This window comes from Pleurodeles waltl, chromosome 5, assembly GCF_031143425.1.
Source record: "Pleurodeles waltl isolate 20211129_DDA chromosome 5, aPleWal1.hap1.20221129, whole genome shotgun sequence".
NCBI lineage: Eukaryota > Metazoa > Chordata > Amphibia > Caudata > Salamandridae > Pleurodeles > Pleurodeles waltl.
The window spans coordinates 1,398,257,635-1,398,284,273 of record NC_090444.1 but is presented as its reverse complement, the minus strand read 5'-3'; the positions used below and the strand labels follow the sequence as shown (position 1 = coordinate 1,398,284,273).

The following is a 26,639-nucleotide window of genomic DNA, read 5'->3' as shown; positions in this document are numbered from 1 at the left end:
ACAACATATTGTCGCTCCCTTCAAAGGCAGAGAAATCACTCGTTGACTTCAACTATGCTGCCTGCAATTAAAGTACACTCACTGGGATACTCCCACAGTGGAGAGTCTGCACTCTGTCCTCAGTGAGCACCGCACCGCCCCTTCTTAACAGCCGGGATAGCTCCCCTTAGCACTACAGACCCCGCCCCTCCGGCGCACCCAGATTGGACGTCCCAAATCCCCGAAGTTTTACTTTATTGAAGTCGACTTTATGAAAGCCATTCACCCTCATATTCAGCCTCTCCTCAAGCTCCAGATGTTCAATCTCAGTCACCTCTATGACACTGACACTGAACACGCCACCCCCAGAACGCTTTTCCGGCAGGCCCCGCCCCTTGGGTGCTCATATGTCTGCAAGTCCCGCCCTCACCGGTGCTCCCAGGCTCCCTAGCCCCGCCCCCTCTGGAGCTTCATGCCACTGACGTCATCAGCGTCCCTCCGGACTCTGCTGGGAGCCGGACGGAAGGGACGGGAGACCGGCCGCCGCTGCACGGACGGGAAGTAGCAGGGGACGCAGTCACACGGACGCCTCCACCCTCACTACAGTAAGCAGGCGCTTTCAGATGAGTTCGACCAGAGAGTTCACTAAAGTGGCTTACCGGGACAGGGCTAAACAGGAGTGTTAGAAAGAGGAGGGAGAGTGATGGTGCGGCGCTGTCGGGTGCAACCTAAACAAGGGGAGTGTACTCAAGGGCAGTGGGCGCTGAAGAACTAGGGCAGCGGGCACTGTCACACGGGGAGAGGAGCGGTCATGGATACGAGATAGTGACGACGAGGGTCCCATCCCCATACGGTGGCAGTGCCGACTTTGCCTCAGTGGAACGTGTTACTGGGCCTGTGCCCACAGGAGGTGGTTATTTGGTTCACTGAACAGCAGCCTCCATGCACAAAGTGCACTCCCGGTGGATACAAGAGGCAGCGGGTACAGAGTGCAGAGAAGCAGTGGGGAGCCCGGGGGACTTCTAGGACGGTGTATTTAATATAGCGGACATCACCTAGGAGGGCAGGCTGCACAGTCCGCAAGATTTCATATTTGGAATGGATTAATGGGGCAGTAGGCATCGCGGACAAAGAGTAGGCGCTCATCGAAAGCAAAAGGGATGTGCAGGGCAACAGGTGCCATGACAGTAGTTGCGGAGCGGGTGGTGGTCAGTGAATGAGAGCAGTAGATGCAGAGGGGGCGTGCTGCAGTGTTCTATCTATGTCCAAGCTGTCACAAGGGGGATTGCCTCTCATTCTTGTGGCGCTGCTGTTAACCCCACCAAGACTTTCACCTCTCAGTGCATCTTAACGTTGGCTTAGAAACGTTGTAGTTTCAATTTTAGCAAACATTAAAGAATGGAAGACGCAGAGTTGCTGAAATTTGCGATGAGTCCAGCACAGGAGGGAAGCTAACTGCATCAGGCCTAATCTGTCCCTGAGAGAATGCTGTAGTGTGGGCATCAAAATGATCTCCATGACTTTGGGTGACTTTGGTATTAGCAGTCATTGTCAAATTTATAGTACGCTGATTAGTGAAAGGATTCTGTCCAGCAGAAGAGACAACATCCCGACTCAACCCCTTCCCCTGCCACCTGTACAGTGTGAGCAGGGGAAGCAAAACTGCTGTACTGTCGCCCTTCACTTGATGTTCCAATATTTGCGCAGAAGCTCCTCGCCCCCAGCCACGTAACTCCCCTTTTCTTTTGGAACTTACCGCTTGCCATACTTGGGCATGTCTTTCAGTCCACTGTATTCCTTGTAGTCCCGAATGTTTGTTTCTCTTGCAATTTCATCTGTTACTATGGGCCTCTCTATCCATGTGGTCGATATACAGTCATTTATTTCCAAGCTCTTTCATGGATACCTTCCCAGGGGTAGCTGATAGAATTTATGACTCCCCAAGGTGTCCCTTCCTGATGTCCTGTATTCTGTTGGCTGACAGAAACCAGTCACCCAGTTCATCCAGTTCTTGGACTTCTCAGAAAGTATAGGCATTTAGTTTTTTTTTGGGGGGGGGGGCTGGGGGCGGGGTCGTTTTTTTGTGGGTATATTTTATTGAAACTATGTAAAGGATACGTGTTCAAGGATAAGTATACTTTGGGCAATGTGTACAGAAACTGTGTGCTTTAATACCCAAAGGACAACTGTGGAAATATTCTCACCTCCTTGTGTACTGGGCTGTGACAAAGTTGGTGACAGTTGCCAGACAAGTCATTACTTTGATTGCTCAAGTTTGGAAGTTGAATTATGTGATCAAAAACGTGTTATGTATTGTCTAGTAATGGGGCCTTAGCCTTGATCAAGAAGCGTACTGCTGATAGTTTGATGAGTAATTCTGATTAAGGCCATTGCTACGTGGTGTCAGAGTATCTTCTGAAGACAACTCCTCGAGTATCCCCTCTAACAAGTAGTGACAAATATAGATTCTAAAAGTTGGCATCACCTAAAAGGGAAACCAGCAGCCATGATGTGATGGTGACAACCTTTCAGATGTTCACACTATGGATTGCAGATTCCTATTCGGTAATGCATGCACAGGGCATGGCAGATCCATCTTTAGCTCTGGAGAATCTCATTTTACATTTCTAACTCAAACCGTCTTCAGCTACTTAACATGAGCAGTTTGGCATTGTGCATTTTTGTAATGCTGTTAAGTATGGGGGGAACCAAGTTTCTCAAATGTAGCAGGTGTCATTGTGGCAAAGTGTGGCAACATGAATGTTTAGCAGACCATATAATTTTTAGTGTGCTTTCTGCCGGTCATAATAGAGTACAAAGGTGACGGTTAAGTTACAATTGCTTTGCTTATGAGGGCGCAGGATGAGTGTTTTATTATGGCACCAATGACGGTGGGATTGCAGACATGATGTATGTTGGTGCACGTTGATCAGAATACATCTCAGCCTATTACACAGCTGTGTTAAAAAATAACTGTAGCAGTAAATGGGGCATGGCATGTAGCGTGCATCTGTTTTTTACAGTTAAAATATCTAGAGAACTTTAAAATTATCATTACTTAATTTTCCATTTGGTTACAGAAATGTATTAACTTGCCACCATTTTCGAGACAGTGGCGTGCCATTGCTGAAAGTGAAGTTAGACATTATGAAGCACAGCGTCTTGTAAACCACCCACCTTTAGCCACGTTAATGGTTCACTTGAGGGTTGGGTGACTAAGCTACACAGTCACTGACCCGTAGGTTTCCATGTCACATCTTACCTCAGCTGCGGTGAGCACTTTCGTCGTTAACCTGCCCATTCCCGGATTGCAGAATTGATGTACTCTAGAGTAGATCATAAAAGTTAATAAAGCTATTCTGTGAGGGGTAAGCTAAACCGAATGAATATGTCTGTCAGGGAGCCTTTAAGTTTGTGAGACTTGGAGTGTATTTAGCATGAGACGGGATCTGTATCCACAATACCACTTGCACAGTTGAGAGTGCATGATTGCCAAATGCAGAGTCTGAGACCCTTACTTAAGTCGGACGCATAATTTTGTACGCTTCTAAAGATGTAGTTATGAGGTTGCTAGCATGCCATTTGAGGCTGAAAATACAAAATGCTGAAATCCTCCTAAGCTTTTGAGGATCATTATTTCCAACTTGAATGTAGCTCTGAAAGTTACCAATAATTGTGCCAGGAACACCAGATGAGGGTTGTATGTTTGAAGTTAGCAGAATGAAACAGCATTCGAGCATGAGTGTTCTGCATTGGTTGGAGCTTCTTTGGCATGCACAAGAGAACAGTAAACTTTCAAGACATTCTGTTAGTCCACAGAGATTCTTTTGAAAGTTCTAACAAATTATTACAAATAAGAGTTGACAAAATTTAACACAAGTCTTAAGAGTTGTGTCAGAGTATATCAAAATCCTGAAGCCTCCCCATACATGAGCATGCATGTTATAATAGTATTTGAAATGATTCGAGTGATGGACTCCTGTGCAGTGGGAATTGGCTGTATACCATTAATACATAACCTGTAACGGACGTGTTGATCATGAATGATTGAAGCAGCCCACTTACTTAAAGATTTGCACCAGAGTTTTTTTTTCCCTTTACAACCTCTCTAGGAGACACATTTCATACTGCGCATATCCCAGTTGGTAGAATCTTCTAAGGCAATGTAGATCGATTCTCCATCTTATGCCGCACTGGTTCCATGTGACAATGTGACCATCTTTTTTGCGGAACCCATTAACTGCCCAAGTCTGCTCAAAACCCTTGTATGAAAATCGCTTTCACAAGTGGCATAAACAGATTCTGTAATTATCACTCACTGATGAGAGATTTGGGGCGGGGGGGTAAATTTGCATATACACTTTGATATTACTCATTCAGATTGTAATACTTCCCTGAAGTCTTACTTGTGTCTTCATGTATAACATATTGACAGTGGTTAACCTTAAGCTGCAGTTAACTCAAGAAAGTCACACGCAGGTGAGTGGGTTTGATGACTATAAATAGTGTCTGGAAAGTAACCCCTACTTCTTGGAGCTTCAGTTTCCGACTCCAGCACCCTGCAGAAACACTACATATGCCCATACCCTGCAGACGATCCTATGTGCACCTTCAAAAAGCCATACTCCACAATCCTTTCTTGGCTATTGCTTGGTAACTTTGGTCATTCATTGCTGCGCCATGCCGACGTTCACCTTGCAGCTGAAACCCTGATACTTTGTTGCAGGATAAGTAACACATGTCGTGCCAATGTAAATACGAAGAGTAAATAAACTGATTTAGGAATTGACGTTTTGTTTATTCCTGTATCTAGGTTACAAACCTTTTGCACCCATGTTTTGGCTTCGGCTGAAGGCATGCGTGCGATCAGGTTTGTTTTTCTTTTGTTAGATTTTTTTTAATGTGTTTTTTCTTTTCTCCGTTATCACCACAAACAGAGCAACGTTTCCCTGCCGAAAGCTGCACATGGCAGAGGATCATTAATGGGAAACGGAAGTGAACATGTTAACGGGGATTCACAATAAAAAATGCTGACCTCATGTATAACCGTTCTTACTCCTAAATGACAGGATGGGGCCAGGAACAGTTGGAATGCTTGCCATGTCAGCCTTCCTCCGTCCCCTGTAAGGCCCGTCGTTGCCGCCTTTTCCCGCTTGACATACAATTTCCATACAGCCAGGACGTGAATCTTTAGATTAATCAAAGGCAAAACAAAGTTAATTCAGAGTGAAGTAAAAAGAGCAGGACCGGGCCTAATTTCAGCGGCGCACATAAGCAGCATACTTACAGACACAACAAAGCACACGCTGATAAAGCCAAAGGGCTGGCGGCTAACACCAGACCTATTGACTTTGTCCTTGCTTCTTCTGTTGTGAGAGCGACAGCCATAAGACCCATCTGGTTGATTGGACGCCTATGCTGTATTTTGCAATTTTTTTTTTTTTTATTGTGACAGAGATGACTTACTCTGGAAGTTCGGTAGTAGGTCACAAATTAGCCAGGAGTAAGTCGACTCAAAAATCTTTCTGAATTGGTTCTATAGATTTGTTTTTCTGTCAGCGCTGTAGACCGAATACGACCCCCACAAAACCAAGCAAAATGATTTAATGCAATAGCTGTGTGTGCATGTTTCTTTGTATGCGTCTTGGGGTTTATTATGTACATATTACAAACAGCCTTACTTCAGTGATATCACAAGCAAAACACCAAAACGGGACTGGTTGTGTAATACAATGGCTGCATGGTGCATAAATAAGTGCAGGGACTGCCCTTCTAAGTGCACACGCAATATGCGCTATGGAGCCAGCTGTTTTGATGCGTGGCCATTAAGAATAACATGTTGCTACTTGTACTCCTCTCTGACCCCAGGGCATTTCTCTTCCACTCAGTGACAACGTTGGGTTCACATCGTTGTGGCTGCGTGCTAAGAAGCATACAGTTTAAATGGAGGCACTCTTATGAGTAATTCCCGCGAGAGCCTCAATGGACTAAACAGCGGGGGATGTGCATAAAATCACATTTCAATTCTCCCAAACACCTTTACTTAATGTATATATGTACATGCGAATAAATGTGCCACATCTCCATGTATGAGCTATGCGTAAACAGAGTATTCGAGTTACTCCAGTTCACTGTCAATAATATGGTCAGTGAGTACGGTTTGAAACTGAACACGGTCTGAGAACACGAGCCAACTCTGTCTGTGTCGATAACAAGGTGTGATCTAGGCTTACGACCCTATTTTCTCCATTAAATGTATCAGGGAGCAGTGGAACACACGGGTTATACTTGTGTATGTGCAAGTGTGTGAAAACTAAATCGGTGTTTAAAGAACCTGGCAAAATTAAAAAAGCAGGCTGTTAACTGTAGCTTTAGTGTTTCTGTTCTGGATACCCAGGTTCAGGGAGGCTTTTGTTTTGTAACACAACCTGCACATTATAGTGTACACATTACATTCGGCTGCATAGATGTAAAAGTATAATTGTGGCTCCCATTATGTTTCTGCATATGTGTGAATGTTACAACAAATAGCAGGGCTCCTCATATACCGGCATAGATGAACCCAAATTATATGCACCCGCCATGAACTGATAAAGACTCTTACTCGATGGGCTGGGTGCCCTACATGGGTCCTTTCAGTCGCAAGTAGGTGGGTTCCCTGATAAAGGGGGGAGGGTAAGCAATCTTGCAGATTACAGAGTAAATGCTTATCCGAACTATGTACATTACACACCAGAACTTCCTGTTCTGGGAGGTATGGAACTATAAGCATTGAGGTGAAACAGAGAACTTTTATGACGTTTAGGGTCTAACTCTTCTGTATTCCAAAAGCCAGGCAAATGTCAGGCACACATCAAGTTCGTGGGTGAAAAATATTTGCAGTGCGGTCCGCCCTCTGAGCAGAACCAGCGCCTTTTCTCACATATGTGGTTGTTAGCCCTAGCAAGTGCCCATTTACAGCCACTGGAATGCATTTTGTCGGTAGTCCTACCAATTCCGCTTTATCACCTACACCCGTGTACTTATCTGCTGGTGGCTTGTTTATAGCCTAGCCTTGTGATAGGGTGTCCAGTCTCCATGGAAGGGCCCTCCTAAAGCAAATCTTATTTACCTTATCCCTATTCTTGAGTGCAGCAGGACTCAAGAGTTGCTCAGCTGCTAGAGGACCTATATACTGCCTTTCTCTCAGATAACTAAGAGGAAACCTTCAAGAACACTCCTCTTATTTCACCTTTGTACATTTCCCTGTAGACAGACACCCAGTCAATCACTCGCTTTGTCGCTACTCCATGCTCGGCCAAGACATAATTAGTGACCTCATCCTTCCTCCTGACAAACTTCTGCTCTGTATCTCGCAGCTGCCTAGCCTACTTGCTAGAACACCCATGTAATAGGCTTTCAGGTACCATGCATTCTCATCCACACAGATCTAGGTGTGAGACGTCGTCTCCTTGGATTGCACGTACCTGCTGTCTTTTAACTTAGGGATGCAGCCCCCACACAATAGATAGAAATTTACGCAGGATTCTGTAACTGAGCGGAATGGCAAGCTACAGTCCCACATATATCTAAACGTACTTCCTATATACCAGTTGCTAGTTGTGCATTTGCTTGAACTACTGCTACCTTTTGTGTGATGCTTAAACTTAAATCCTTGTTGTAGGTCCAATCCTGTTTTCCATCTGTTAGTGCTTTCCTGCTTAGCCTAAATGGTACTTGACATGTTACTGTTGTCTCAGCTGTCATTTGCCTATGGCCTGTTACTGTAAAATCAATAAAAAATATTTAAAGAAGGATCAGAGGAAAGATTTATTATGACATTTGATACATTGAACCACAAAACTCTCCTAGCTAGTTTAGAGCTCTGTGGTCTGGGTTGCACCGTATTAAAATGGATGCGTTCCTATTTGCAGGACCAAAGTCGGGTGGTTCCATGTTGCTCTGAATTCAGAAGGCTCCAACACGGGGAACCACAAGTCTGCATGTAGTCCAATCCTATTCAGTGTTTATATGAAGACACTAATCACCTTAATAAAAAGTCACAACATCTCAGTTATAAATTATGCTGATGACACACAACGATCCTGTTACTTAATCAACAGGATGAGGTTTCCTCCTTTCAATCCTGCATGATTAATATTGTGAAATGGATGAATGTGAACTCCCTAAAATTAAAGGGGTATAACACGGAATATCTTTGTTGTGCCCCAATAAGGGCCTAATTCCACTACCCCCGAATTTCTGGCCTCTACCTACAGTAACCAAGATGAGCTCCTCAGAAGCAGTTCGGAATCTGGGGGTTATGTTTGACGCCCATCTTTCTTTAAAGAAGCATGTGACCAATGTGACAGGTGCTTGTTTTGCCCTATTGCATGATCTTATAAAGGTATTTTCGGTATTACTGATGCAAGCCATGTCATTAGTTATCAGAAGTGTCATACTCAGCCAGCTGGATTACTGTAATGCCATCCTCCTGGGTGCACTAGACTTCCTGATCAAAAGACTTAAGAGTCCAGTCAGCTGCTGCAAAACATGCTCTGAATAGACCCCACAGATCCTCTGCGTTTAGTGCTCTTAAGGAACTGCTGGGACTTCCATTGAACAGAGGATTCATCTTAAAGCAATGTGCATTGTTTTCAGGGCACTACATGGGAAGGGTCCAGTTCCTCTCCAATGCAAATTTCAAAGATATGTTCCATCCACAGTATTGAGGTGTGCTGCAGCCAATTTGGTGCAGCCACTTATATATCAAAGAGCTGAATTGGTGGGGGGTGGGCATCTTTCTCCTTCAAAGCTGCTCTGCAGTGGAATGCACTTCCAGCCACCCTAAGAGCGCATTCTGAGCTGCTGAAATTTAGGAAAGCCTTGAAGACCTGGCTATTTCCCAACTAGGTTCTGTTTTGGACAAGGGCTTCCCTATACTCTGGTCTTAGTTTTTCTTCTCTTCACTCTCAAATAGTCGCTGAAGTCCCAGGATACCAGTCATGGTCACAGATGTGCTTTACAAGTGGCACAAATAATAATACCAATAATAATTATACTGGCAACAAGTTATAAAATGTACCTATACCAGCAGTGTAACTGAATTAAGCCATGCAACTGGTGATATACCATAATCAATGCCAATCGTGAACCTTCTCCGCCATAGGATGACCAAGCCTACTAGCCAGTTGGCACTTCATAAATTTGAGGATCATGATGCCCAAAATTAACTGTGTTCAGGGATATAAACCCCTTGATCCCCATAGTCACAAAGCTCCATACTTCAGCTCCAGAGAGTCTTCCTTGGAAGTGACACCAACCAGGGTCCACAACCTGTAAAATTCTTTAACAAAGAGCACCTCCGTAACCTCCAGTACCAGCCCCTAATTTCACGGCTCTCTATGCTGGAAGACCGCTTTTCTATACTTTTGGTGAATTTCAAGGCTTTTGTGGCTAGAGGCAAGCTCCTGAGAACTTTCAATGAAATGGTATTCAATCACTGAATTATCGTTTATTGACTACTTTCTCAAGCCAATGTCTTTTCTAACATTGTTCTTGAACAGCTTATGGTGTGGGAAGAAAATTAAGGAATCTTTCTTCTGACTCAACCAGGATTTAGAAAGTGTCGCTGATGTACACTGTAGAAACCATGGCATTATCACCCCTTGTGGCTTGCACTCTAGAGCCTTGACTCCGACTTTTGGCTTTGTTGACCTTTCTTCAGTGTTCAGTAGGCTTGACCATTGGTTACTTTGAAGTAAACTTTGGCCTGGAGAGCACCACATTTATTACTTAGTGAGCTTTATAAGAATATTTGGGCAGTTGACTAGCCTCTAACATTCCGACTAACTAGAAATTATTTTCTTATTGCAGGGTTCCAACAGGATTGTGTCCTAGGACATCTTTTCATCCTTTATCTAATACACCTTGAAGGTTAATACAATGGTTACAATTAAATTGACCAAATTTAAGTTCTAAACATCCCCCATCGTTACTGTGCAGACCACCTAGTGATTTTTGTACATAGCTTTAGAGGGCATTACATGTCCTGTGAATATACACAATTGATAAAATCTTGCAAGAGGTATTATAAGGAGAATTGGTATGCAGCGGACCTCAGATTTATAGTGATAACTTGAAAAAGACATCTTGCAATTTTAATGGATAATGTATTATTTTAGTCTCCGTTATTGAATGCCAAATCCAGCCGACACCATGGTCTATTGTACACCTTCTCTCTATATGCCGCAAGAGTTTGGGCCCTCACTTAGAAAATTATTTTAACCATGCAAAGCAAAGTTGAAGATGCTCCCCTTATTTGGTCTAGCGGTGCCCCTTTGTGGTTTCTATTCATCAGCATAACAATGGATGATTCTGAGAATAATTTATCGGTTTACTTGGTTTGGTATGCACTTGGTTTAAAGAAGGAACATCTACTAGCGTTGATTTTGATAAGAACACAAAATGATGCCTTCCAGTGTCTAGTTTTTATTTCACTCTGTGCTATTCTCCACCTAATACACATTCTAGTTTAATCAATGTAATAATCTGGCAACTGGGCAAGGGAAATGTATGAGAGCTGCATTTTTGTTCTTAATGTATAAAGTTTCTGGTCATAGACCAGGTATTAAATTATTGATGCCGACAAATACGAGTTTTAAAGACATTAGCAGTGCATGCAAGTAATGCTCTAAAGTACAGATTGAGTACATCTATATAGTAGACCATTTTATAAACATTACTATTTTGGCTTTGCTGGTAACATCAGTTACATAGTTTAATTTCTTTCGGATCTTGAAGACTGAAGATAGGTTACAAATATTGATTTAGGGCTTGATTTAGGTCTTGGCAGAGGAATACTCCGCCACGAATGTGACGGATTTCCCAGTTGCCCTTTTACGATCCCTTTCTACCCCATGGAGATTGTAATACGGCAGCTGGGATATCTGTTACGTTTGTGACAGAGTATACCCCTCTGTCAAGACCTAATTCAGACCTTTTCTGGAGAATGCTTTGGAGTAGTCTGCCTGCCTTACCATTCTTCAGATCACAACATTGTGTTGGATGCAGCAACAATCCACACATTTCTATAGTTGACATTGTGTTTCAAGATAATAAATCAGCAAGGGTTAGTGTAGCTTTGCTTATATGTAAAATGGTCCCACCCGATTCATTCATTATTTGTAAAGGACAGCGGTGTAACAAAACATGAGGGCCCCCCTTGAATAGTACATGGAGGAGATCTCAGGACAGAGACCTTTGTTACAGTACTGGTAAAAGATTTATCCGGAATATCTGCAAATATTGGCTTTACTGAATGCTCCATTGAAAAACTGCATTTGATACTATAAAACACTTTACTCTTGCCCTCCTGATTGCAGACATCGGAGCTATGGCACATAATGTAAGCTACGTTCAGTGTATCTACATTGGGTCAATAGTTGAGCTCTTTTGGAAGTGGTGTTCAGATTGAAGGTTGTTGATGTGTTCTCTGCAGCTGTCATGTCTTTCCATTTTCCTTTTATCTTCCAGTGGCAGTGAGTGCTCTAATCTAGAAGTGCCTTTAACACACAGACTCATCTGTTTACTGTTCTTTGGCCACACTTTTAAAGCACAGAACTGTACAACCAAAAGCACTTTCAAACACACCCATCTGTATTGAGAGTTGTTTAACCAGAAAAACAAGTAAGCTGTCAGTTTCTCTGTTTGTTGGTTTACCTGGAAAGAGTGAAACGAGATTGTTTGCTTGAGTCACCTTGATGCAACAGCTGTTCCTTAACAAGGAGCACAGCCATGGTGCATGCAGTTTAAATGCCACCACAGCCTTTCCTTTTGTAGGAAATCCTTTTTTCATTTCTGTCAGTAGCCAAGACATCCTTTTTGATTTTATTAAAATTCTGTATATAAAATAGGGGCTTTCATCCAGCCCTCTAAATCAATCACTCTGTTATCACATTTTTAAACTCTTTTTATTGAAAACTGCTCAGTAATGATCGTAAATCTATTATCACACAATACATCAGTCCCACCATTACTTACGTTAATGCCATTAAAATCAGTTGAACAACATTATACAACATACCCTGCACCTGAAGTCTTTCAGTGTATTCCCAGGGTATAGCAGTCGATGAGAACCAATTGTTTGGAATGCCCGACCCTCCAACATTACTTTCTCCGGTAAGTAGTCCACCCTCCCCACACTTTCTCCCATTTTTGTGGGCAACCCCTACTGAGATATATAGCTAGTGCAGCTCTTTGACACCAGTCCAGGTCTGTTTCCCAGACTGACACCTGAGGCAACCAGGGACATCTCCATTGTCTAGCTACATTTTGTTTTGCCACTACTGCAGCGAGCACTAACCAAATTTTCTGGTACATGGGCCACTGTACTTCACCGATGACATTTAATGGACACAATTTAGCCTCCAGTTAAACCACCAGGCCAGTGACCCAGCTCACTATATCTGTTACCTTCCCCCAGTACACTTGCATTTTGGGTCATTTCCACAATGTATGAATAAAGGACCACCCCTGCCCACAAACCCTGGGACACAGTGGGGAGCTTGCTCTTCCTATTCTTTGCATCATGGTTCTGGAGTAATAGATCCTATGGAGGATTTTAAACTGTACCAATCTGAAGTGGGCTGTGATCGCTATTTCCCTAGGACTCTGTAGTTCCTTGGTCCAGTCATCGTCATTGGTCAGTCCTTTATCTTGGTCCCAGGCTGTCCGCAGTTTCCCCCCTGGTCTGGAGCATTATTCATCAACATTTGATATACAAGGGAGATTGTCCTGTCAGATGGGGGTCTGTTAACACCTGGTCCTCCAGTGGGGTCACCAAAGGCAACCCCTCCCCCTCCACTATGTGGCAGCGAAGGGCGTGTCCCACCTGTAGCTATCTGTATCGCTCTGTATTGTTGAGTTTGAATTCTGTTTGTAGGGCTTCAAATGTAGTGTATGCCCGGTCTGTCCAAATGTCACTCAACTTCTTAATGCTAATTAGCACCCATTTGGAAAACCCCTGTAGCCGCCCCACCTCTTGAAGCATGTCACTAGTCCATAGTGGGGCGAGCTCTGTCAGTTTACCCTCTCCACCTAAATGTCTGGTCGCCTCCCTCAATGCCTGTACCACCAACTGAGTGTGGAAGGGTAATGTTTGTTCCCGTGCCCTCTGATAAAGGAGAGGCAAGCAGCCAGCCGGGCCCATGGTCAACCTGTCAACCCAGTAGGCAGGCTCTTCTCTATCCTCATGCATCCATGCATTCACTACCACCAACTGGGAAGCCCAGTAACATTACAACACATTTGGCACCGCAAATCCACCCTCCTAAACACCTTTCTCCACCTTGCTCAGGGTGGTATGCGGGGCAACCCACTCCAAAGCAGTTTGCACAATTCCTGGTGTAATTCCCGGAAGAACAGCAGGGGATTTTGTATGGCATGTTTTGAAGGATGTATAGTACATAAGGGAGGGTCATCATTTTAAAAAGGGATGCACCCCCCCATTAACGTGATACAGTGGACTGTATCAAGACAAAATCTCTCCAGCTGTTTATCTAAGAAGTCACCCAGGTATTTAAATCTGCTCTTCAGTGGTTGCTGCACTTTGCCTTGCAGCTGCAGCGTCCCTGCCAATGGGAAAACCAAAGACTTCCTCCAATTGATCCAATGGCCTGAGAAAGTATCCAAAAGTGTGAAAAAGTTGTGGCACTCGAGCTATGGTGGCTTTCTGTCGTGTCATATACAGGAGTACATCATCTTCATATAGCGATATTCTCTCATCCCACTCCTGTCCTACTGAGATTCCCCAGACAAGAGATTCCTGTTTGATCCGAGCCACCATGGGTTCAAGGGCCAGTGCAAAGATCATAGGGGAAAGAGGGCACCCTTGTCTTGTCCCCCTGTGGAGGGCAAACTCCTGCAACTTCGTGTTATTTACTCGTACTCTAGCCAATGGATTTGTATAAATGAGTTTGACTTACCCAGTACAGTTAAGGCCAAGGCCCATCCGCGACAGCACCGTGAAGAGTTAGGACCACTCCATACTGTCAAATGCCATTTTGGTATTGAGGGACATCACTGCCGCTGGCTCATGATCATCTTCACTGGTAACATGGAATCATATAAACAGCAGAGGTTAAAGCGTGTTCCTCTATGTGGCATGAAATCAGACTGGTCACGATAAACCAGTTGAGTGATGGCCCCTCTGAGTCTGGTTGCCAGGGCCTTGGCCAAAATTTTGATTTCACAGTTAAGCAAGGAGATCGGCCTGCATGAGCTACATTCATTGGCTGGTTTGCCCTGCTTAGGGACCACTACGAACGTGGGTACCTTCTGGTCCACCGGTAGGATCCCCTCCTCCCTAGCTGACTGCAACACCTGTAGAAGGTGGGAACCTATCTTATCGGCCAGATATTTGAATCGTTCTACCGGCAGATCTTTTGGTCCCTAGATTGTAGGGCTCTAAGAGCCCCTTTTAGTTCCTCCACAGTGAGGTCCTGCCCCAATGCCAGACAGTTTTCTTCAGTGAGCTGTAAGAGTTCAACATCCCGTAGGAGGTCATCACAGTCCTCTCTTGTCCTAACAGAGATTGAGGTGTGAATGGTCTCACAATAGGTTGCAAAAGTGTCAGCAGTGGCCATTCTGGTGGTTTGCAGAGTCCCCTTCTGGTCCATAATCGCCAGAACCCTGTTCGCTCAACATCTTGCCTATCGAGCCATGCCAGGAGCTTAGTGGTCTTGTTGCCTATATCGTAGAGGTGCGTTTGGATGCTAAAGCGTAGGAGCATGCTTTGTTTTCAGCCCATTCCCTGAGTTTGTGCTGTTTAATTTCTAATTTGTGTTGCAGCTGAGGCAAGTCTGGCCCACCATTCCACTAGGGCCCTTAGTTGTACTTCGACTGGGGAGTGATCTGATATCCCTTGTGCCTTAATGGTGGTGGTGCCGCCAAAGTAAGCTAGTATGGATGCCCGAGTGAAGACGTAGTCTAGTTTGGCCAGACTTCCGTGCGCTGCAGAAATGTGCCTGTACTGTTGGGTTGTATGCCCGCCAGACATCTATCAACCCCATGGCCTCAAAAAAGTCACTCACTGGGTCCGCAGGCCCTTGCCATGTGTGCCCTGCTGATACTGTCCACTTCGGGGTCAAATACATCATTCATGTCTCCCCCCTGGACTAGTCGTTCTGCTGGTAGTTGAAGTAGTGTGGCCCCAAAAGTGTCAAGGGTCTGGGTGTGTAATCCTATGAGTTGTGTAGCAAGGGCAAATATTAGACGTCGGTTCATCCCAGTTGCCAGTGAGCACCATGTATCTACCCAGAGGGTCAGCCCAGGTTTGAGCTGGAATAAATGGAACAGACTTCTTCCAAAGAGTACCCACCAGCCTAAAGTCAATTGTGTAGCCAGCATGGGCATGTTAAAACATTTTTATCTGCCCACTCCAACATACATCACGGGGCAAAGGGTCAGGCCACTTCAGCAACTGGCTACCTTCACAGGGGTGGCATTCTGTCAGTTCACAAGGCGCAAATCCACATCGAAAGTAGGATCCTTCATTGCAAATGACTACTACTTCCCCAGTACTAAGGGTTTGCAAAACAACTTGACAAAACAAGCATTGACAAAACCAAAAGGCTGGCATCAAATGCCAGAAATATTGGCTTGGACAAAGCTCGCAGGAGTTAAGTAATTCAGTCACTGTTGCTTTGGGTTATACCAAGTCTCCAACTTTTCTGTAGTAAAAACTACTTAAGTTAAAAAAAAAAATCATCCAGAGCTACGGTTATTAGAATTTTATTAGTGACCCCCATCAGACAAGTTTACATTTTTGTTTTAAATATACATTTTTCAGTTTTTGTAGGCTGGGCGCCACACAGGAGAGCTACTTATGGGTAGCTCCAGAGCTACTAGTAGCTTTCCAATTCCACACGAGTCCTCTGTAGAGTTAAACTGATATAGAAGACTATGTTAGAGTTGGCTATTTCTTACTCCTAGGGCAGGTGGGAGGAGGCAGATCTAGCTTTCTATATCTCTCTGGTGGTGTGTTCAAGAAAAGCTGTATGTAAGCCAAACAAGAAAAACATGTTGAAAGAGTGCCTATTATGGGTTTTATTTTAGAAAATCCTAAATCCTGCCTATTGGATGCACTCTCTTGTTTAGACAGGAAGCAAGTGATAAAGGCGAGAAACAGATCTCACAAAGACATACCCAACTTTGTGTCTTTGGCACAATCATGTGATGTATGAACAGTTTCTGTCCTGAAAAGCAAGAGTTTAAGAATACAATATATCCAATTTACTTAATTTCTGTCTACTTTATTGCTGACATGCTGTTAAAGTACTTTTTATTTCAAAGGTAGACGGTTATCCTGCAAATGGCAGTCTAATGGTGCAGACTTCACGCACGATGGTATCCATGAATCTGAAGGAGAGTTATGCATTTAACTTGCTGTGTCCTTTTAATCCTGTTGCACTCATTGTGGTCATCCCCTGCAATTGCAGATTCGCTGCTGAGACAAGAAGCCTTTTTCTTGCTTACAAATGAGGTGCAGGGGCTAGGCATGGCTCCCTTTTTATGGTTGGATTAAGAGCGCAGCTGTCGCCAGACAGTTGTGTGAGCATCACTAAAAAGGTGCTTTGGCTCCTTCCACATTTAGGGAGCCAAAAGTATACGTTTTGATTGGCCAGACATTGTGTGCTTCCACAAAGAACGTGCTTGCCTTCCACCCAACTGTGATCATTATGGTCTGGCTTAACAGTACAGCTGTTGCCTGACAAATATGTGAGTGTCGCCAAGTGAAGGGCTTTAGCTCGGCCCACATGTTGAGAGCCAGGAGGGCATGTTTTGATTTGGCATAAGTTGTGTACTTCCCCCAAAACGTGCTAGCCCTCCATGCAAATGTGATCATTTTGTTTATTTATCCTTAATCATTCAGGGGTACGCATGACATGGTAATGTTATTCCCTGTTGTTCCCTGGAGTATGTGCTAAGGAGAGGTTGGTGTTCAGTGGCTGTGTGAGGCACTAAATATGCTGTGGCTGCACAGAGTAGGTTGTTTTCAGTGCAGGGCACTGATCAAAACTCCTGGCCTATCTGACAAAGACCAGACAGCATTGACCACTTGCATACCACATATTCCTCGGTGCTGAAAGCAAGAGATCACTTTGGGTAACAAATACTGGTCCATTTGGGGGCCATAACACCTTCTCCTGAGAATAAATACAAGACTACCAAAGATAAGGTGAAAGTTTTCATGCTCTGCAAAAGGTGCAGAAAGGGCAAAGAAAACAACATGGTCTATACCTCTCTCCATCGTGACTCGTGGAGAGATGGTCTTGCTTGAACTCAGAACGTAAAATAAGTCATATTGTGTTGTTTCTGGTAAAGTAATTGCAGTTGTCATACTCCACAGAAAAGATTATGTAATGAAACAGAATGTTACAAAGGTACAGGATGTGAAATCATGGGAGAGTTTGCAAAGCATTTTCAAAGAGATGGGTAAGAAAAACTTACCTCAAAATTCGTTGTTCAGGCAATCATTATTCAGGCAAAATCATTGTTTAGACAGTAGTTGTTCAGTACTTTGTTATAGAGACTTTTTAGATGTTTAGCAGTAGTGGTTTAAGCAAGTAGTTGTTTAGGACCTAGTTGTTCCATCACATATTCTATGTGGTAATGTAAGTCTAATATTTAATGCAGTGCTTAAACCCGTCCAGGTATCCTAGAGTTGCTGATGAGAGGGTTGCACAACTAAAGATGATTCAGTGGTTATCATGGTGAACAGAAGGGGTAATTCTTTCTTTGCGTTTTAAGGCAGTAGTGGTGAACAACATGCTCCTCTCGTGACCTTTATGATTCGTGAAAAGCTTGAGTTACTTGTTATGGGCAGAGTGCATTTGCTTGTCAACATTTATTTTTTCTTTATCAACATGGATTCTTGTTGTGTCCTTAAAAGAACCATAAAACCATCCTCGAATCCGAGTCCATCAACTGTTGGATGTCTGGGCTGGTGCTCAGCATCTGATACTTGCGAGCTCCCCGTTTTGCTGTCCTGAGACAATCCTTGGGTTTCCTACTGCCAGCCTACAAGCACAAGTTAGTAACTTGACCCTCTGGTCTTTCAGGTTCTCAGTGTGTCATGGTGAACAAATTCACGTCAGGGCGCTGTCAGCTGCGGAGCCTGTGGACGTCCTGTAATACGACCACACCTATTGTTTCGGAGGTGTTTACTTCATTATAATATTATGATTAATAGTGCTGGTTCAAATGACTCTGCATCTATTTATGAGTAAACTATTGACACTTCTGCTTCCGGGTTCGTTCTAAGCATTTTGTACAGAGGTACATTTTATAATTGAATGTAGAGTGAGTTGTTTTATGCTAAACGGCACAGCAGAACATTATGTCGCACAACTCTGCTGTGGTTGTCATGCTGTGTGGCGAGGTAGGTGACACTGCTCAGTAGCAGTAGCTCAAAATGTGGATTATGTGGAGTTTATTTTTCCTTCTTTTTCCAGGGCTAGCCCACGTTTGATGGAAAGTTAAACAGCCCTGCCACAGCTTTCCCCACCAAGCAGAGTTTTGTTCAACCACATCCAAGGCTCTGCTCAGCCGGACGCTCCAAACAATAAAAATAGATTTGTTATGTTAAGTTGCTTTGAATATCTGGTGCGGAATCTCCTGGGTGTGTTGAGCTTGTTTGCTGGCAGATGCTGTGATCTGAAGTGAGGCCAACGCGCCCCTCCCCCACATGGGAGGAAGAGCTGAACTGTCAATTGTGCTGAGCGTGCGGGGACGGGATTTGTTTGTTCAGGGGTTTTTGCTCCATTTTTAAAGGCGGATAGCATTCTAAAATTGTGTTGTTTGAAAAACCGACTCTGTCACGCCAGTCCTTGTGTTTCTAGCCGTGAGTTACCAAAACCTGTGAATCTTTAGAAAATAACTAAGTCGTCAGACTTTCATGAAAGAGAGCCCTGGTGTTGCTGACAGGCTGTCTGCATTCCCAGAGCAGGGGATGTAAAGTAAACTTGCGATCACAGATAAATTGCGAGTCTGAAGGCAAGCTAGTGAACTGCTGTCTACTGCTTGCAACAGGATCTTGAAGGGCATGTGCATGCATGCGTTCGCTGTATCCGTTTCTAGCAAACTTTTGGGATCGGTGATGTACAGGGTGTTAGGGGCAGGGTTTCTGGTTCGTTAGGGTATGTGTCTCAGCCAGGCAGAAACCACCACTCTAGTCAGGGCGACTAAGTTACACACCAAAGATGTGCTCACCCCCCAGTAGCTTGGCACAGAACAGGCAGTCTTATCCTCAGAGGCAATGTGTAGAGCGTGTGCACAACACTAGTGACACAATAAATGCACTACAAAGAAAACTACACAGCCATTTTTATAAAAATATACTGCATTGCACAAAACATCATTAGACCAAATGCAACATAAATCAGTAGTGCCCTGCTACACCAGAAGTGGTCAGAATAACACACAGCTTACTAGTACTCCGCAAGGATAAGCAGATGTAAAGTAAGCACATAGGTTACTAATATTCTGCAACACAAGCAGTAGTCAGGTAAGCATTATCACTAAAATAAATGCACCTACCATTAAAGCATTCCCCTCTGAGTATATCATGGGTCCTGAGAGTATATACTGCCCCCCCCCCCCCAACAAGGCAAGCACAACATATATTGTTACATCATGTCACGAAACTGCAGGGTAATCACTGTGGACAAAACATGTCAAAAAACTATAGAGGTAATCACCCAATAGCACCTTCATAAAACCTCAGTGCGTCTGCACATCTTTTACATATACCACGGGAAAGGGGGACACACTCCTTTTACACTGGAGCTCCTGCACTCCTCTCCTACAAAAAGGAAATATGGTATTCCTCCAAGAATAACACTAGCAGGATTGAGGACCTCTGCCGAGGGTTACTACCCCATCCTGCTCTCTGCACAAGTAATGCTCCCCAAAGAGATTGGGAAAGCCTCCCTCGGTCCCCCTGCGACTCTAATAGGAATAAGGCCATACTGCTCGTTGCAGGCTCTCTCCCCTTTTCTAGGGGGAATACGGGATATGTATTAACCCTTCTGACTCTAGGGCCTTGCCTAGACTTCGCTGGGTCCCTCGTCTCAGAAAATGCCTCCACTGCAGCTGCCCATGAGCGTGCGACGCAGCTGACTCTGAACTGATGAACTTTCCAACTCACTGCCAGCACAACGCGCAGCCGGGCGGGAAGAGACAATACAGCTACTCGGGCCACTGCAGGTCATTGTGGGAAGGCCTCCCTTGGCCTCCCTGCCGTCCGGAGGTGCGGTCCTGCAGCCACAAACCTGCACCTGGCAAGGTGCGCACGCCTCGTCGATCATGGTGTCACGATCCTGGACTGTGGTGGTGACTGCCCCCAAAGCAGGTGCCTGCTTGTGCCCCGGGGGTACGAACCAAATAGCGCTCGATCTGCGCTTTGGAGAAAACTGCCTGTGGCCGCCACCATTGTCTTCCGGTCCTCTTGACCATGTCACCAGGGAGGGGACGCACAAGGGATGTCAGGCGCACTTTACCCACGCTGGACTTGAAGCAGAAAATTATATGCAGCACTCACCACATGCTGGTGCCATTAGGAGGGGAAAGCGCTGTTCATGCACTGTTGCCAGGAGTAGAGCGCTTTCCTCACTCTATCACAACAAAAGCAGTACAAAAGGGGACACACCACCCAGCCCCTTGCGACACCTGAGGAACACAGCACAGGGAACAGCAGCAGGCCAGCACAGTAGGACCCTGACAAGAAAGTGGTAATCCTCTTGGGTGACCAGACAGGTCACAGATCATCACATCAAAAGGGCAATCCCAATGGCGGTTTCTTGTAGCATAACACTCCCTATCCAGCAGCATCTGGTTCCTGGTCCATCGGTGACTCTGTGCTCTTGTCCTTCAACATGGGGAACAACCCCTATACCTATACTCCTTCTGCCCAGCTTCTAGATGTGGGAAGAAGGTTCCAACCAGCTCTAACCAGTTCAGGAATGCCACACTGGCTCCAAACATCAGTGGGGGTAAATGAGCCTTTTGTGCCCAAGCAGGACACAGCCTATACAAATGTAAGTGCACCCACCTCTAGCTCTCCCAGCCCAGGAAGACCACTCAGTATGCAGAAGCCCCTTCTGTCACACCCAGCCCCTCCTGTGTGATGGCTGTGTGGAAAATATGCACCAAGTGGAGCTGTCACTGTACCCTATACGTGGATTGGAGTCAAGCTACAGAAGCACCCGAGTTATAAACGCAGATAAATGCCCACTTTCTAAAAAGTGGCATTTCTGCAATGGTAATAAAAATCCACCTACAACAGTAAGCAGCATTTCTCACCACCATTCCAAACATGATCACGCTACCACTCATAGATCAGAATATACCACTTAGGCGTATGTCAGGGCGTTTCCAATGCAATCCAATGAGAGGAACAGCACTCACAGTAGTGAGAAACTACATAGGCTGTCACTACTAGGCCATGTAGAACATAAAGACATATTCCCTACCTTTCACATACAAGTAGCACCCTGCCCAAAGGGTGCTATCTAGGGGGTACCCTAGGGGTGACGTAGGAGTAGTAAAAAGGGAGTTTAGGCCCTGGCAAGTAGTTTGACTTGTCAGTGTGGCAGTACACTGCGCACACAGGCCCTGCAGTGGGAGGCCTGAGACTTGTTTGAAAGGCTACATCTGTGGTTGGGGCAATCTGCGCTGCAGGCCAGCTAGTAGCATTTAATTTACAGGCCGTGGGTATATGGGCTACCACAGTACAAGGGATCTACAGGTAAATTAAATGTGCCAATCGGGTATAAGCCAATCATACCAAGTTTAGAAGGAAGAGCACATGCACTTTAGCACTGATCAGTAGTAATAAAGTGCCCAGTGTCCTAAAGCCTACAAAAAGAGGACAGAAAAACAGGAGGAGGATGACAAGTTTGGGGATCACCCTCCAATAAGGCACAGGTCCAACACATGTAATGAAAAACGTCTAATTGGGTCTTGACAGTTTAAGCGATCCTTCATGTAGTGCAGTGCAGTGCTTAATTTGTAAAAGAATAACTACCAGGGTCTTAAGTTTTGCTCAGAAGCCCACAGCTGGTGCTATTGAATGTTTGGGTTGTCGAATACCAAGACTTGGTATACTTGACTCCCCCTCATGGCTCTTTCATCTACCACCGGACTCTCCCTTTCCCTTTATCTCACTCCTTCAGGTTTTTTCATCCATGATTTCTTTGTCACAGTTTTTTAGGGTCGAGAGCGGAAGCGATCTGTCCCTGTTGTAATCTCTCTGTGGGCTTTTAACCACGCCCATGTCACGCCCATCATTTTCGTTGGTTTGTGGCCTTGCCTTTTAATATTCACTTGATTTCATTATTGAAAGGCATGCATATGTCGTGCCTTTTCTGGTGTTTAGCCCTCCTCGAGAGCACCGGCCAACTACTGAAATCATACAAGGCTTCATGTGTTCCGTATGGTTTCTGGACTACTTTTACTCTTTATTTCATAGGCAGCGCAATCTCGCTGGGCACTAATTGGGCGCTTTTCATGACTACCAGTTTAATTCTATTGTTTATCCTAGTGCTCCTTTTTTTTAAATTACTATTCAAAGGAGAAACCGGACCAGTCTTTTTGTTCTGATTAGTCACCTTCATGCTCATGGCATTGCAGTTAAATTGCCTCCCTTATCTTAAACTGAAAATGAAAAGTAATACAATTTATGTGGCAAGAAAAGTCAGATTAGGAGTTTACAACTCTAATAGCTCTAACTCGAGCAAACGCTAGACCCGTTGCATTGCAAATGCTTGTTAAGTTTTGCCTACACACATTTCTGTGCGGATCCTTGCGAAATCTTTTGATAGTAAAAACTTAAGAGGCTTGGAATCAGCCCCTTACTTACCTGAACTTACCATTGGCTTACTCCAACATCGCTCTGATTTACCTGCTTTGGATTGGCCAGCACCTTGTCTTGACGTCACTTCCTGTCATCGTCGTCGCCTTCGCTGATCTTGCCATCAAGTTGCATGTGGACCAAATACTCCTTCCAGTCCCTTCCTATTGGACACTGGCCAGTGCCCTTTCCACTGGCTATGACACTGAAGGTACCTCTTTTTTTTTTTTTTCTTGCATGCCATCTTCTTTCTTCTGACATCTTCTTTCTTTGCTGCCATCTTCTTTGTCTTCTTTCTTCATTGCTGTCTTCTTTTTCTTCCAGCATTCCTTCTTCTTTTACAGACATCTTTCTTCAATGTCTACTTCTCAGTCTTCTATCTTCATTGCCGTTTGTCTTCTTATTTCTTTCTTCACACCGTCTTTGCTGTCGTCTTTACCACATGCCGTCCTCCGTCTTCTCACGTCTTCCCTCTTCTCACACCTGTCTTCTGCCGTCTTCTGTCTTCTCTCATCTTCTGCCTTCTTCTGTCTTGTCTTCTTTCTTCTTATATGCATGCCAGTATGTTTCGCCTTTGTCTTTTTTTCTATGTAACTGGTTTACAAATATTAGAAAAAATGTCATAATGATGTTTGTTTTCAGTTTACTAAAACAAACATTATTATAACATTTCTCTAATATTTGTAATCCAGTTACATAGAAGATAGACAAAGGCAAAACCTATTAGCTTTGCCAGTGCTTGTCTGTCTTTCTCTTCCTCATCTTTTCCTCTGTTTGTGTGTTGTTTTTTTCTCTCTTTTGCCCTGCGTCAAAGTCAGAAGAGGGACAATCTGTGCGGGTCCTCAAAAATGAATGCAAGTATTGGGATCCTTTTGAATTATGGACTCAACTTAAGCACTGGCTGCATTCAGTATACGTAATAAATGAGGTTCATGCTAAGAGTTTGACGATCAGCCTATCTTGAACCATCACACTCATTTCAGGGCCTGATTACATAGTTCGCATTGGCTGAGGCTTGGCTTTTTTGCATGCTTACCTTTTAATATTTTGCACCATTATTTAGGCCTCTAACCGGAGCAAAAAAACAAATTTGTAGCTTTCAGTGACTGTAAGTAATGAATCCAAAGTTGCATTAGTAGTGCTGCAAAATTACTGTGCACTGATGCAGCATTCTGGGGATAAATCATTCCTCCCTGATAAATAGTATATTGAACCTAAAAGTACACCGACTCACTTTAATAAGGTTAAGCTTTTATTTGAAATTCTGATTATTAGTTTATGTTGAGAACATGACACTGTGTTGGCACTTGCCATCCCTGAGAGCTCATAATGATTATTATTTTTTGATGGAAGGTTTAAATTGTATTTTTTGTCAGTGTCCAAATAGAACACCATATAGCCTTGCACATCTTAGGTATAGTGCCCCTCAGTAGTCACTGAGAGAAAAGACTATTTTAAACTAGTGATTATTGTATTTATATTGTTTTAAATGGCTAATGTTTACATAGACAGAAAGTTTCATTTTGTTTTACTGAATGTTTTAAGTTCTAAAGATAAACTTCAAATGACTGCCTTTTAAATCTATAGATTTTCTATATGTTTTTCTATATAACTCAATGTACTTATGAACATTGTTTTTTCAATATTTGGAACCTCTTGAATTGATTTAAACAAAATATTTTATAGTTATATCAAAACTATGCAATCAAAGTACAATACATCTCATGCAGTTCTGTAGATTGTAATGTGTTTAATTTGGAGTCATTTGGTGGAGCCCGTCTTGCCTATTATGGTTTTGCAACTTTGTACTCGTTGTTGATGGCAGCTCCTGGTCACTCTGGTGCCATGCTCCTCCGAGTGAGTCTATATTTTCCCTACTTCACTAGTGTGCATTTGATATGTTGTTAATATTGGAAAATCAGTGTCGCTGTGCACCATGATACGTTCACATACAAAAATGAAATTGCATCACTATTACCGAATTCACCTGTCATGAACTCTCCATCACTCCTAACACAGAAATATGTAGTCAGGCAGGCTCAGAGACCTAGGCATGAGGTTACTGATTGACAAGCCACAAGTGGGGCAGCACGTAGCCAGCAGACAAACGTGCGAAGAGGAATCTCAGATCGATCCCCCAGATGAACGCAGCAACACCACAGTAGTCCCAGGAGTTTAGCCCCAAAAAAGCACATATGGCCAGAGGGGCACGCGCATTCTCAAAACACAGTAAAGTCAGATGCCACATGAAGTTAGGAACACTCCGCCAATCAGAACACAACAGGCATAGCGACACGCCATGATCATGCGCCCCTCAGGCCGTACATATGGACACGTTACCTACTGGCCTTATTGTAGGCTTTCAAATCCCATATTACAGCGCTTCAGCTTACCAACCATTTTAAAGAATGTAATTGGTTATGAAAATAGAAAATGTTTCAGGGGAGGAGGAGGCATTCTGTAGTGCAATTAAAAAAATGACAAAGCCCAGAATGCAAACAAATAATGTATTACCGGGCTTCTATGTTCATAATCTTTCAGAATTGTGATGTCCATAGACTAGACTTGAAATCCCAGATAAGACTGAAAGGAAAGTTCACATCCTTTGGTTCATGTTACAGATGCAATGCTGCAGTGCTTTCTCTATTTGTGGACCTTAAAGGCATATACAGATGTTCAGTTAATGTGACATGCCTTATATATTGGGTTCTTTTCCAGCCCCTTTTAGGTTGTTTATTAAGAGATTTTGTGATTTGTAGTGTAGCAATCTCTACTTTGACAATTAGACCCAGCGGTTCACCTTGAGACAAAACAGAATGGGGTTAATTGAGAGGAAACTGGCTTTACTGTCTCAGAATATGAGACTGAAGGAAATATGATGACTTATATCCTGGAGAGACCTTGTGTATGAAATTGTGTTATGGGTTGAGGGGGTGGATGCCCTGCTTAGGCAACAAGCACAATACTTATATGGGTGACGCGCAAAACGTCACTAAATTAACCTGTGCTTACCCCTCTGGTAGCTTGTCACAAAGCAGCTAGGCTTAACTTGGAGGCTGAGTGTATTTATGCAGCACACTAACCGCATTAAAGTGAAAACACAACACAAGGAAAATCCCAAACCAATTTAGATTGAGTAAACGTTAGTAAATAAAATATTAGAACAACACTAATCCAATAAGTAAACTGGAGATATTCAGTTTTAAAGATTTTATGGAAAATAGCATCTAAAAAGGCAAAGCACCACTTGAAGTCACCTGATCATGTAAGACCAAAGGAAAGTCACACTTTCAAGCCAACCGTGATGGAGTGCAAGTCGAAAGTTACCTTCAAAGACCGGCGCAAGAGTTCATGTGAAGCATCACAGACGATTGGCACTGGTTGAAGCATCACAGTCTATCGTCGCTGTAGCGAGAAGAGCAGGTCGAATGTCATGGATTGTCATCGCTGTAGCATGATGACCCAATCAGCCATGGTAGATAGTCATTGTTGTATCTTCGTGTTGGTGGTCATTGCTGGCTGTTGTTGCTGGAGCCCGTAGTGCAGGTCTTGTGTTGTTGGTCTCATTGGTGGTGGTCACTGTTGGAGGAAAGAGTAGGTACTATCAGAACTTTGCATTGGTGGCCATCGTGGGCGCAGAGTCTTGTTGAATGGGCCATTTTGTAGTTTCAGAGGAGCCCAAACTTGGGGATTTTAACATTTTCTTTAGGAGGGGAGGAGTACACCTTGATGCCAGCCAAGGTTTTAGGGCCTGGTGAGAGGTCCCTTT

The 26,639-nt window shown here is 44.0% G+C and overlaps 1 protein-coding gene across 6 annotated transcripts in view; it reads left to right on the top strand.

The window, feature by feature from the left end:
- The first annotated feature begins 466 nt into the window (after positions 1-466).
- MYO6 (myosin VI) overlaps positions 467-26,639 on the top strand; it is an 892,076-nt gene continuing 865,903 nt past the window's right edge. For all 6 annotated transcript variants that reach the window (XM_069235652.1, XM_069235651.1, XM_069235650.1 and 3 more), the window contains exon 1: positions 467-584. The gene's annotated coding sequence lies outside the window, so the exon portion shown is untranslated. The remainder of the gene's footprint in view (positions 585-26,639) is intronic.